Source organism: Leuresthes tenuis, unplaced genomic scaffold (assembly GCF_036924035.1).
Source record: "Leuresthes tenuis unplaced genomic scaffold, fLeuTen1.0.hap1 SCAF_23, whole genome shotgun sequence".
Taxonomy (NCBI): Eukaryota; Metazoa; Chordata; class Actinopteri; order Atheriniformes; family Atherinopsidae; genus Leuresthes; species Leuresthes tenuis.
Genome location: NW_027325377.1, coordinates 11115953 through 11129713, shown reverse-complemented (window position 1 = coordinate 11129713; position 13761 = coordinate 11115953). Strand labels below are relative to the sequence as shown.

Genomic DNA, 13761 nt, shown 5'->3' with positions numbered 1-13761 from the left:
TTGATGGACATTCAGACCTTCTTGCAGCCGAAACACTCCGCTCCCTCTTTTGATCATACATTGTCGGGCATTCGCACCTTGTCTTACCCGCTTTTTACAAACCATGGTCGGACTTTCACACCTTCTTGTAGCCGAACAACTCCGCTCCCGCTATTGATTGTGTACAGTCCGGTTTTTTAACCTTTTTTTACCCGCTTTTTACCAACTATGGTCGGACATTCGCAGCATCTTACAGCGGAACACCTCCGCTCCCTCTTTTGATGGTGTATGTTCGGGCATTCGAACTTTTTCTTACCCACTTTTTACAAACTATGGTCGGACATTCAAACCTTCTTGTAGCAGAACACATCCACTTCTTCTTTTGATGATGTATGGTTGGGCATTCGCACCTTTTCTTACCCATTTTTCAGGAATTATGGGTGGATATTCACACCGTCTTTCAAGTGTAACACCTCCGCTCCCTCTTTTGATGGTGTATGTTCGGGCATTCGCACCTTTTCTTACCCGCTTTTTACAAACTATGCTCGGACATTCAAACCTTCTTGTAGCCAAACACATCCACTCCTGCTTTTGTTGATGTATGGTTGGGCATTCGAACCTACTTGTTGCCCGCTTTTCATTAATTATGGGTGGACATTCACACCTTGTCACCGCCAAACACCTCCGCTCCCTGTTTTGATCATGTATGGTTGGACATTCGCACCTTTTCTCACCCGCTTTTTGCAAACTATGGTCGGCCATTCACAGCTTCCTCTCCACCATACTTGTATGGTGGGATATTCACACCCACTTGCATCCGAAGATCTCCGCCCCCACTTTTGTTGATATTTAGTCGGTCATTCACACCTTACCCGTTTTCTTGCCGCCAAACACCTCTGATCTCGCTTTTGATGATGTAAGATTGGGCATTCAGACCTTGCTTTTCCTGCTTTTCACCAACTATAGATGGACATTCACACCTTCTTGCAGCCGAACACTTCCGCTCCACCTTTTAGGTTTCTATCACACCTTTTTTTTCACCGCATTTTATAGATTATGGTTGGAAATTCTCAACCACTCATCCGAAGACCTCTCCTCCCGCTTTTGTTAATATATTTGAACTTTAGTCAGACATTCACACCTACTTGTAGCCGAACACCACCTCTCTAGCTTTTGATGAGGTATGGTCCGGGATTCTTACCGTTTCTAACACATTTTTCAGCAATTATGGTAGGATATTCACACCTTCTTGCAGCTGAACACCTCCTCTCCCACTTATGATCATGTGCGGATTGATTTTCGAAAATTTTCTTTCATGTTTTCTAGCAATTAATTATGGACATTTAGACCTTCTTGCAGCTGAACACCTCCGCTCCCGCTTTTGATCATACATTGTCAGGCATTCGCCACTTGTCTTACCCGCTTTTTACAAACTTTAGTCGAACATTCACACCTTTTTGCAGCCGAACACAGTTTTTTGCAGCCGAATTTGGGCATTCGCACCTTTTCATACCCACTTTTTACCAACTATGGTCGGACATTCACACCGTCTTACAGCGGAACACCTCCGCTCCCTCTTTTGATGGTGTATGTTCGGGCATTCGAACCTTTTCTTACCCGCTTTTTACAAACTATGCTCGGACATTCAAACCTTCTTGTAGCCGAACACATCCACTCCTGCTTTTGATGATGTATGGTATGGCATTTGAACCTACTTGTTGCCCGCTTTTTATTAATTATGGGTGGACATTCACACCTTGTCGCAGCCAAACACCCTGTTTCGATCATGTATGGTTGGACATTCGCACCTTTTCTCACCTGCTTTTAGCAAACTATGGTCGGCCATTCACAGCTTCCTCTCCACCATACTTGTATGGTGGGATATTCACACCCACTTGCATCCGAAGACCTCCGCCCCCACTTTTGTTGATATTTAGTCGGTCATTCGCACCTTACCCGCTTTTGGCAAACTATGGCCTTCTTGCAGCCAAAAACCTCTGATCTCGCTTTTGATGATGTAAGGTTGGGCATTCAGACCTTGCTTCACCTGCTTTTCACCAAATATAGTCGGACATTCACACCTTCTTGCAGCCGAACACTTCCGCTCCACCTTTAAGTTTTCTATGGGGCATTCACACCTTTATTTTCACCGCATTTTATAAAAACACCACAGGAACACCGTATTGAGGCTTTGTTCTGACCGCTCATTCGGTGTCGCGTTTCTTTCAAGCATTTCTCCTGGTTAGCCCGCACTCGGCTCGCTCCCAGAGCCGTGTTAAAGTCTACTTCGCATTCACTCTCTTTTCTCAGCAGACTAAAAGAAACTTCCATCCTGCACCGCTGTTAGCTTTTTCACAACAGCAGAGGAGAGCGCACCGTTCCCAGCGGCACTGCAGCACCGGGTCGATGCTTGGAGTGAACGGAGCAAGCTCCTTTTTCAACTCCTATTGATAAAAATCCATTTAATATGTAGTCCTTGCATAGACATATCACATATTAAACTGATAAGTACAGATGGATTATGTGCAATTAGTAAAGAGAGTAGAGGACGATCTCTCTCGTTGGAAGTCCTTACCTATATCACTTATGGGGAGAGTTACAACCATTAAAATGATGATACTACCAAAAGTTAACTATTTGTTCTCAATGATCCCCATAAAACCATCTGCTACTTGGTTTAAGTCACTAGATTCATGCATCTCCAAATTTCTGTGGAAAAACAAACCACCACGTATTAGTTTAAAAACCCTACAGAAGACCAAGGACAGTGGTGGATTAGATTTACCTCATTTTCAGCACTATTCCTTAGCCAATAGGTTACAATATATATCAAAATGGTTTAAACCTTGTTGTTGTCACAGTTCCCAGAGACGTTGTAATCGTTGAGGATTCTATATTCACCCCCTCATTAGAGGCACGTGTTGCAGATTGATGACACTGAATCTTCTTCTCTGTTCATTGCTGGCATCATTCCCAGCATCGTAAGTATTCGTGGCATTGTTAGCCTCTTCTTCTGGATCTTGATATCGAGCATCCTTTTGTATTTCTGGTTTGTAAGTCCTCTCTCTTCGTTCACCGGAGTCTTCGTCTCTTTGTCCTTGAGTTTGGTGATTTTTTCTTCTTTTGATGCCTTGACACAGTGTGACAGGTGATACCACATGGGAGATCCTTTAACTTGGACTGCTGCCCCTGTGCTGCGAAATGGCTGTGCTGCTCAAATGGTCTCTCCTTCATCATATACACAGTTATTTATACATCACCTTCCACCATGAAGCGTTGTCCCTTTTTGTTTCTCTCTTTGTTCTTAAAATGCTGTTATGCATGTCTAAACCAATCCATTAAACTAGATCATTTTGGCAGTAAAGCGATCTACAATGTGCTTGGTCGCAAAGCTGCTCATCTGTGGTAAACAGCTCTTCAGAAAGGCATTCTTCAATTGATTTCACTCATTTTATGTAATAATTTTGTGATTTCCTACAAAACTACACTTCTTCTCCCATCTGTCTGAGTATTTAATATTGTCTGGGTCCCGTTAAAACATGTATTTTTCCCATCTAATTCCTTGTTTGCTTTAAAACAAGTATTCCCCATTTTCTATCCCTTCAGTAGCCAACCAGTTTGTATGGAGTACACTGGAGCAACTTGACTGATCAGTAAAACACTGCTTTTGTTGTCACCGCAAGGCTTCCCCCGTCGGTTGTTTCACTGAGACACTACTGAGTAACTACAACTCAACACAGTTTATACACATAACATTCATATACATACTAACAAACAAACAAACAATAATTTATCGCAATTTTCTCATCTCTGTTTGAACGTACACCCAGGTAAATATTCCTGTAGTCTTCTCATACCGACTATGGACCCATTCATTGTTTAACTTCACTGTTTTGCAAATCCTAATTGAATATTACACATTGACATTGAACTTTACTGGATAAGCAGGTCTTCATTGCATTCAGCAGCCTATATGTGAGCATTTATGTGTAAGCTGTTCTTCTTTGCATTTATCAGCAGCAAGCAATTCTTCACTGCACATGCATATGTAAATAGTAAAACAATTCCAATGTGTTAGCGAAACCTTCTATATCACAGTGGTTTCTAAGGTCTATTTTAAGTTCTTTGCCATCAGTGAGATGACATTGTTTACAAAGTGTGTCAAATTATCACTGAAGATCTTTTCAGGAATTTCAAATCTAGAAATGAGTTATTTTACGCGTGATTTTGCTACTGAGAGTGCATCTGCTTGTGCACATGGAAATATTTCAGACCATTTGGTAAAAACCTCTGTTGTCACTGAGCAGAATCGTTTCCCTTAACATTAATTTAGTTCAATGAAATCTACAAAATAATGAAATAATGAAATCCAAACAAATATGTTGAAAAAGATACACTGGCTTAGGGAATTATCTTCGTTTTGGTCTTAGATTGCCCTGTGGAATGTATTTTGCACATATTTGACCTGCTAGACAAAACTTTATTCATTTATTTATTCTAAAAAAATGTTTTTAATAATTAGTAAAACCATATGCTGTAAAAACCTGGTTCATTATTGCTTCCATCCCTCCCGTTGAGACATGACATGGTCCGTGGCTCAATACTGCAGCATATTTAAACAAATTCTTTGGCAGTATGGTTTTCCTTCCGGTCATTCATACGAGTCTATTGTAGATGGCAATTGAATAACATCTAATAATGCTAAAATATTTGTAGTTTATACATTTAGCTGTGGATGTCAACATACCTGTTTTTCCAATGCTGTGTTAACACATGTACAGTTGAGAAGGCATACTGACTGTCAGTGTAAACGTTAACAACCTTTTTGTTATTTAATTTACAAGCTTCAGTTAAAGCTACCAATTCGACTGCTTGAACAGAGTAATTTTTTGGTAGTGGTTGTTTTAAGAAAACTTCAGTTTCTGTTACTACTGCAAATCCTGTAGCATTTGTGCCATCAGGGTTTTTTTCCTTGATCTGTTGAATAAATATAGTTATTTCTGCATTTTCATAACGTATATCAGTTAAGTCTGGCCTGGGTCACTGATGGTTATTTCTGGCTTTCCATCTGTGGGGTAGGTAGCAGTGTGGATGGATTAAGTGTAGCACATCTCTCGACAACAAGGTGTGGCTGTGAAAGAAGAACTGTTATGTAGGAGAGATGTCTGGTAAAGATATTTTGTTAAGTAACCATATCACAGCCACTGCATGAGGTACCTTAAGTGTTAATGGGTGAAATAACACCATTATTGTTGATGCCTGCACTGCCAATGGCTTCTGGCCATTGATTCAAAAGTACGATCTCGTCCCTTTTTCCCCCTTTCAGTGGACACTGGCCCCTAATTACCGCAATTCAGCAGGGGGTCTTTCATTAGGAGTACTGTGCACGGTTTCAGCTCCGACCCTGGACAGCGGAAAAAACGTTGAGATCTGGTTTGAGGACCCAATTGTTGAGAAAAGTCTCTCAATGAGACTCAGAGTTGCTGGAGTCAGTTAATGCAAAGGTTTAATCTTGCAGCAAGTTCAAGAATGTGTGTGTGTATGGGTGTATGTGTGCGAACGTGTGTGAGTTTGTGTGTGTGAGAGTTTAAAGAACCTGTTATCCACAGGCAGGCCTTAACTAGTATGGCACGGGTCCAGCCTGTCTCATCTTTTTTGGAAGGTCCAGCGCTCGGCCGTAACCCTTCTGTCTGTTTGGACTCTCACATACATTCGGTTAATCATAGAAAAACGAGAACAAAACTTTTTAGCCCCTTAAATTCATAAAACAGACATGGTGCAGTTATTTCCATTCTAGAAAATAAGAGTAATCACCACCATTCCTATAAATTCTGGATATTCTAACAATCTGAATCTTTTTTAAATGTTCGATGAAGCCCTTTGCTGTTCTGTTTAGAGACTCAGCTGATCATAAACCAAGTTTTGCTCTTGAACCAAGCTTCTAAACTCTTCACCTTTTTCATTTCTCAGTTAGTATTCACTTTAAAACTGATTAAAAGAAAAATTAAATGAATGCCTATCAACAAATGTGGGATCTAAACTCTAGTGCTTCCTCTAAAATAATTTCCTTTCTCAATTCAGAAATGTGTGTGTGTAAGTCACAACACCCGTGACACCAAAACGGCTTTCTTTTCTCTCTTTTCTCTACACTCTGCACTGTGAGCACACACAACAAATCAGAAAGGCTTTTTTCTCTCTTTTCTACATTATGGACTGTGGGGACACAAAACCGCTCTCTCTTTTTTTTTTTTTGATTGTGTGCCAGGGCGTTGTCTCACGTATTAGATTATGCTTAAGATACGAATGAGTTTATCAGTCACATCAGAATCCATACATACTGATCCTCCCGTAATAAAATGGTCGGATCTTATCAAACACACTTTGTTTCTTGTGACAAGTCAGCGAAACAGCGTATACACGTCAAGACACTGAATCAAGTTTGCCACAAGAACTCATAAGTTTGGCAGTATTGCTCTGCCGTCAGCAATCATACACCCATTTTATTTTCATGAGACATGTGCAGGCACCTGTTCATCTACTGTTCTATCACTATGAATTAGTTTATCTATTATCAATAAGGATACTTCTACAACTACTATCAAAGTATGTCCGGACTTCTTATGTTGTCAGTTGCTATATATGAATAAGTGGGTTGCTACTGAAAAGCATTAAGCATGTCACACAGCCCAAACATATAACATTTCAGGACACACCACACAGTTAACAACCACAGTGAAGCGTGTCAAAGCCCAAACATGTAACATTCAACAGGACACTTACACAACACATTCAAATCAAACAGTCAGACAACATACAAGAACCTATACCCCAGCCGGCATTGCTCCCTGCCTATTTTCCTACAACTCACTATGTGTGCGCACACCTTTATTCACAAACTCTTCAACTTATACTCTTTTACCGAAGCTGCTACAGCTCGATTGGCCAAATACCCTTAGATCCTATTTCGGTGAATTTGACATCTGCCTTGCATGTAACAGATTAGCGGTTTAGCAGTTTTAATTTAGTTTGAGTGAAGGAATTCATTTTATAGCAAAATCCGAAATCGTGAAGAACTCATGGAAGTAAGCTTATTCTCGGATTCCTGAATCTTTAGATTTGTTCTTTCTTTTACTGCAAAGTACAACGTTGAGCAGCACTAATGAGTTGTTTCTATTTTTGGCAGCCTTTACCTTTGCGGATGAAGCCCTTTCTGTCTGTGCAAAAGAAATCTTATTACTGTGCAGAGTGACTTCTCTGAGTAGAGTCGCCTTACTTGTTGTGACTGTGCCAATGTTCGAAGCTGGAGTGCAAAGTTGTTGCTTGAATGGTGCTCGCTGGAGCGTGCGGTAGTGTAAAGTTATACCATTTAAAAGGGCTGAAGAGTGCTCAGTGCAGCGGGTGGGCCGAGGTGCAAAGTGACACTATGGCCATAAAAAGAACACCGCTACAAGTGCGCATTGTGCCAGGAAGGGCCCTCGGACGTGAACCAGTGGACAGTTATCGCTTCTCGGCCTTTTGGCTAAGATCAAGTGTAGTATCTGTTCTTATCAGTTTAATGTCTGATGTGTCCTCTATACGAGGACTACATATTAAATGGATTTGTATCAATAGGAGTTGAAAAAGGAGCTTGCTCCGTTCACTCCAAGCATCGACCCGGTACTGTAGTGCCCCTGGGAACGGTGCGCTCTCCTCTGCTCTTGTGAAAAAGCAAACAGCGGTGCAGGATGGAAGTTTCAGGGAGCCCAAGATGAAACTTTCTTTTAGTCTGCTGAGAAAAGAGAGTGAATGCGAAGTAGACTTTAACACGGCTCTGGGAGCAAGCCGAGTGCGGGCTAACCAGGAGAATTGCTTGAAAGAAACGAGACACCGAATGAGCGGTCAGAACAAAGCCTCAATACGGTGTTCCTGTGGTGTTTTTATAAAATGCGGTGAAAAAAAAGGTGTGAATGCCCCATAGAAAACTAAAAGGTGGAGCGGAAGTGTTCGGCTGCAAGAAGGTGTGAATGTCCGACTATATTTGGTGAAAAGCAGGTGAAGCAAGGTCTGAATGCCCAACCTTACATCATCAAAAGCGAGATCAGAGGTTTTTGGCTGCGAGAAGGCCATAGTTTGCCAAAAGTGGGTAAGGTGCGAATGACCGACTAAATATCAACAAAAGTGGGGGCGGAGGTCTTCGGATGCAAGTGGGTGTGAATATCCCACCATAGAAGTATGGTGGAGAGGAAGCTGTGAATGGCCGACCATAGTTTGCAAAAAGCGGGTGAGAAAAGGTGCGAATGTCCAACCATACATGATCAAAACAGGGAGCGGAGGTGTTTGGCTGCGACAAGGTGTGAATGTCCACCCATAATTAATGAAAAGCGGGCAACAAGTAGGTTCGAATGCCCAACCATACATCATCAAAAGCAGGAGTGGATGTGTTCGGCTACAAGAAGGTTTGAATGTCCGAGCATAGTTTGTAAAAAGCTGGTAAGAAAAGGTTCGAATGCCTGAACATACATCATCAAAAGCAGGACTGGATGTGTTCGGCTACAAGAAGGTTTGAATGTCCGACCATAGTTGGTAAAAAGTGGGTATGAAAAGGTTCGAATGCCCAAGTTCGGCTGAAAAAAACTGTGTTCGGCTGCAAAAAGGTGTGAATGTTTGACTAAAGTTTGTAAGACAAGGTTCGAATGCCTGACAATGTATGATCAAAAGCGGGAGCGGAGGTGTTCAGCTGCAAGAAGGTCTAAATGTCCATCATTAATTGCTAGAAAACATGAAAGAAAATTTTCGAAAATCAATCTGCACATGATCATAAGTGGGAGAGTAGGTGTTCAGCTGCAAGAAGGTGTGAATGTCCTACCATAATTGCTGAAAAATGTGTTAGAAACGGTAAGAATGCCGGACCATACATCATCAAAAGCTAGAGAGGTGGTGTTCGGCTGCAAGTAGGTGTGAATGTCCGACTATATTTGGTGAAAAGCAGGTGAAGCAAGGTCTGAATGCCCAACCTTACATCATCAAAAGCGAGATCAGAGGTTTTTGGCTGCAAGAAGGCCATAGTTTGCCAAAAGTGGGTAAGGTGCGAATGACCGACTAAATATCAACAAAAGTGGGGGCGGAGGTCTTCGGATGCAAGTGGGTGTGAATATCCCACCATAGAAGTATGGTGGAGAGGAAGCTGTGAATGGCCGACCATAGTTTGCAAAAAGCGGGTGAGAAAAGGTGCGAATGTCCAACCATACATGATCAAAACAGGGAGCGGAGGTGTTTGGCTGCGACAAGGTGTGAATGTCCACCCATAATTAATGAAAAGCGGGCAACAAGTAGGTTCGAATGCCCAACCATACATCATCAAAAGCAGGAGTGGATGTGTTCGGCTACAAGAAGGTTTGAATGTCCGAGCATAGTTTGTAAAAAGCTGGTAAGAAAAGGTTCGAATGCCTGAACATACATCATCAAAAGCAGGACTGGATGTGTTCGGCTACAAGAAGGTTTGAATGTCCGACCATAGTTGGTAAAAAGTGGGTATGAAAAGGTTCGAATGCCCAAGTTCGGCTGAAAAAAACTGTGTTCGGCTGCAAAAAGGTGTGAATGTTTGACTAAAGTTTGTAAGACAAGGTTCGAATGCCTGACAATGTATGATCAAAAGCGGGAGCGGAGGTGTTCAGCTGCAAGAAGGTCTAAATGTCCATCATTAATTGCTAGAAAACATGAAAGAAAATTTTCGAAAATCAATCTGCACATGATCATAAGTGGGAGAGTAGGTGTTCAGCTGCAAGAAGGTGTGAATGTCCTACCATAATTGCTGAAAAATGTGTTAGAAACGGTAAGAATGCCGGACCATACATCATCAAAAGCTAGAGAGGTGGTGTTCGGCTGCAAGTAGGTGTGAATGTCCGACTATATTTGGTGAAAAGCAGGTGAAGCAAGGTCTGAATGCCCAACCTTACATCATCAAAAGCGAGATCAGAGGTTTTTGGCTGCAAGAAGGCCATAGTTTGCCAAAAGTGGGTAAGGTGCGAATGACCGACTAAATATCAACAAAAGTGGGGGCGGAGGTCTTCGGATGCAAGTGGGTGTGAATATCCCACCATAGAAGTATGGTGGAGAGGAAGCTGTGAATGGCCGACCATAGTTTGCAAAAAGCGGGTGAGAAAAGGTGCGAATGTCCAACCATACATGATCAAAACAGGGAGCGGAGGTGTTTGGCTGCGACAAGGTGTGAATGTCCACCCATAATTAATGAAAAGCGGGCAACAAGTAGGTTCGAATGCCCAACCATACATCATCAAAAGCAGGAGTGGATGTGTTCGGCTACAAGAAGGTTTGAATGTCCGAGCATAGTTTGTAAAAAGCTGGTAAGAAAAGGTTCGAATGCCTGAACATACATCATCAAAAGCAGGACTGGATGTGTTCGGCTACAAGAAGGTTTGAATGTCCGACCATAGTTGGTAAAAAGTGGGTATGAAAAGGTTCGAATGCCCAAGTTCGGCTGAAAAAAACTGTGTTCGGCTGCAAAAAGGTGTGAATGTTTGACTAAAGTTTGTAAGACAAGGTTCGAATGCCTGACAATGTATGATCAAAAGCGGGAGCGGAGGTGTTCAGCTGCAAGAAGGTCTAAATGTCCATCATTAATTGCTAGAAAACATGAAAGAAAATTTTCGAAAATCAATCTGCACATGATCATAAGTGGGAGAGGAGGTGTTCAGCTGCAAGAAGGTGTGAATGTCCTACCATAATTGCTGAAAAATGTGTTAGAAACGGTAAGAATGCCGGACCATACATCATCAAAAGCTAGAGAGGTGGTGTTCGGCTGCAAGTAGGTGTGAATGTCTGACTAAAGTTCAAATATATTAACAAAAGCGGGAGGAGAGGTCTTCGGATGAGTGGTTGAGAATTTCCAACCATAATCTATAAAATGCGGTGAAAAAAAAGGTGTGATAGAAACCTAAAAGGTGGAGCGGAAGTGTTCGGCTGCAAGAAGGTGTGAATGTCCGTCTATAGTTGGTGAAAAGCAGGAAAAGCAAGGTCTGAATGCCCAATCTTACATCATCAAAAGCGAGATCAGAGGTGTTTGGCGGCAAGAAAACGGGTAAGGTGTGAACGACCGACTAAATATCAACAAAAGTGGGGGCGGAGGTCTTCGGATGCAAGTGGGTGTGAATATCCCACCATACAAGTATGGTGGAGAGGAAGCTGTGAATGTCCGACCATGGTTTGTAAAACGCGGGTAAGACAAGGTGCGAATGTCCGACAATGTATGATCAAAAGAGGGAGCGGAGGTGTTTGGCTGCAAGGTCTGAATTTCCAAACATAATTTGTAAACACCGTTGAAGAAAAGCCTCGAAAGCCCGACTATACACCATCAAAAGCGGGAGCAGAGGTGTTCAGCTGCAAGAAGGTCTGAATGTCCACCAATAATTACTGAAAAATGGGTAAGAAGAGGTGTGAATGCCCAACTATACATCATCAAAATCAGAAGTGGATGTGTTCGGCCACAAGAAGGTTTGAATGTCCGACCATAGTTTGTAAAAGGCGGGTAAGAAAAGGTTTGAATGCCCGAACATACACAATCAAAAGAGGGAGCGGAGGTGTTTCGCTGCAAGAAGGTGTGAATGTCCGAGCATAGTTTGTAAAAAGCGGGTAAGAAAAGGTTCGAATGCCCGAACATACACCATCAAAAGAGGGAGCGGAGGTGTTCCGCTGTAAGAAGGTGTGAATGTCCAACCATAGTTGGTAAAAAGCGGGTAAGAAAAGGTTAAAATACCCGACTCTACACAATCAATAGCGGGAGCGGAGTTGTTCGGCTAAAAGAAGGTGTGAAAGTCCGACCATGGTTTGTAAAAAGCGGGTAAGAAAAGGTTCGAATGCAAAAATATACACCATCAAAAGCGGAAGCCGAGGTGTTCGGCTGCAAGTAGGTCTGAATGTCCACCCATAATTAATGAAAAGCGGGCAACAAGTAGGTTCGAATGCCCAACCATACATCAACAAAAGCAGGAGTGGATGTGTTTGGCTACAAGAAGGTTTGAATGTCCGAGCATAGTTTGTAAAAAGCGGGTAAGAAAAGGTGCGAATGCCCGACAATGTATGATCAAAAGAGGGAGTGGAGGTTTTCGGCTACAAGAAGGTTTGAATGTCCAACCATAGTTTGTAAAAAGCGGGTAAGAAAAGGTGCGAATGCCCGAAAATACACCATCAAAAGAGGGAGCGGAGGTGTTCCGCTGTAAGATGGTGCGAATGTCCGACCATAGTTGGTAAAAAGCGGGTAAGAAAAGTTCGAATGCCCGAATATATACCATCATAAGCGGAAGCGGAGGTGTTCGGCTGCAAGAAGGTGTGAACGTCCGACCAAAGTTTGTAAAAAGCAGTTAAGAAAAGGTTCGAATATCCAACCAAACATAATCAAAAGTGGGAGCAGAGCTGTTCGACTGCAAGTAGGTGTGAATTTCCACCCATAATTCCTGAAAAATGGGTAAGAAAAGGTGCGAATGCCTAACCATACATCATCAAAAGAAGAAGTGGATGTGTTCTGCTACAAGAAGGTTTGAATGTCCGACCATAGCTTGTAAAAAGTGGGTAAGAAAAAGTTCGAATGCTCGAACATACACCATCAAAATTGGGAGCGGAGGTGTTCCGCTGTAAGACGGTGTGAATGTCCGACCATAATTGGTAAAAAGCGGGTAAGAAAAGGTTAAAATACCCGACTGTACACAATCAATAGCGGGAGCGGAGTTGTTCGGCTACAAGAAGGTGTGAAAGTCCGACCATGGTTTGTAAAACGCGGGTAAGACAAGGTGCGAATGCCCGACAATGTATGATCAAAAGAGGGAGCGGAGGTGTTCGGCTGCAAGGTCTGAATTTCCAACCATAATTTGTAAACACCGTTGAAGAAATGCCTCGAAAGCCCGACTATACACCATCAAAAGCGGGAGCAGAGGTGTTCAGCTGCAAGAAGGTCTGAATGTCCACCAATAATTACTGAGAAATGGATAAGAAAAGGTGTGAATGCCCAACTATACATCATCACAAGCAGAAGTGGATGTGTGCGGCCACAAGAAGGTTTGAATGTCCGACCATAGTTTGTAAAAGGCGGGTAAGAAAAGGTTTAAATGCCCGAACATACACAATCAAAAGAGGGAGCGGAGGTGTTTCGCTGCAAGAAGGTGTGAATGTCCGAGCATAGTTTGTAAAAAGTGGGTAAGAAAAGGTTCGAATGCCAGAACATACACCATCAAAAGAGGGAGCGGAGGTTTTCCGCTGTAAGAAGGTGTGAATGTCCGACCATAGTTGGTAAAAAGCGGGTAAGAAAAGGTTCGAATGCCCGAATATATACCATCAAAAGCGGAAACGGAGGTGTTCGGCTGCAAGAAGGTGTGAACGTCCGACCAAAGTTTGTAAAAAGCAGTTAAGAAAAGGTTCGAATATCCAACCAAACATAATCAAAAGTGGGAGCAGAGCTGTTCGACTGCAAGTAGGTGTGAATGTCCACCCATAATTCCTGAAAAATGGGTAAGAAAAGGTGCAAATGCCCAACCATACATCATCAAAAGAAGAAGTGGATGTGTTCTGCTACAAGAAGGTTTGAAGGTCCGACCATAGTTTGTAAAAAGTGGGTAAGAAAAAGTTTGAATGCCCGAACATACACCATCAAAAGAGGGAGCGGAGGTGTTCCGCTGTAAGACGGTGTGAAAGTCCGACCATAATTGGTAAAAAGCGGGTAAGAAAAGGTTAAAATACCCGACTCTACACAATCAATAGCGGGAGCGGAGTTGTTCGGCTACAAGAAGGTGTGAA

General features: G+C 42.5%; 1 non-coding gene and 1 pseudogene across 1 annotated transcript; one reads left to right on the top strand and one right to left on the bottom strand.

The window, feature by feature from the left end:
• Positions 1 to 2344: 2344 nt before the first annotated feature.
• LOC140283460 (U2 spliceosomal RNA) lies at positions 2345 to 2521 on the bottom strand (annotated as a pseudogene).
• Positions 2522 to 7478: 4957 nt separating this feature from the next.
• LOC140283511 (U2 spliceosomal RNA) lies at positions 7479 to 7669 on the top strand. Its single transcript, XR_011910109.1, has one exon. It is a non-coding gene; the product is annotated as a U2 spliceosomal RNA (small nuclear RNA).
• The last annotated feature ends 6092 nt before the right edge of the window (positions 7670 to 13761 follow it).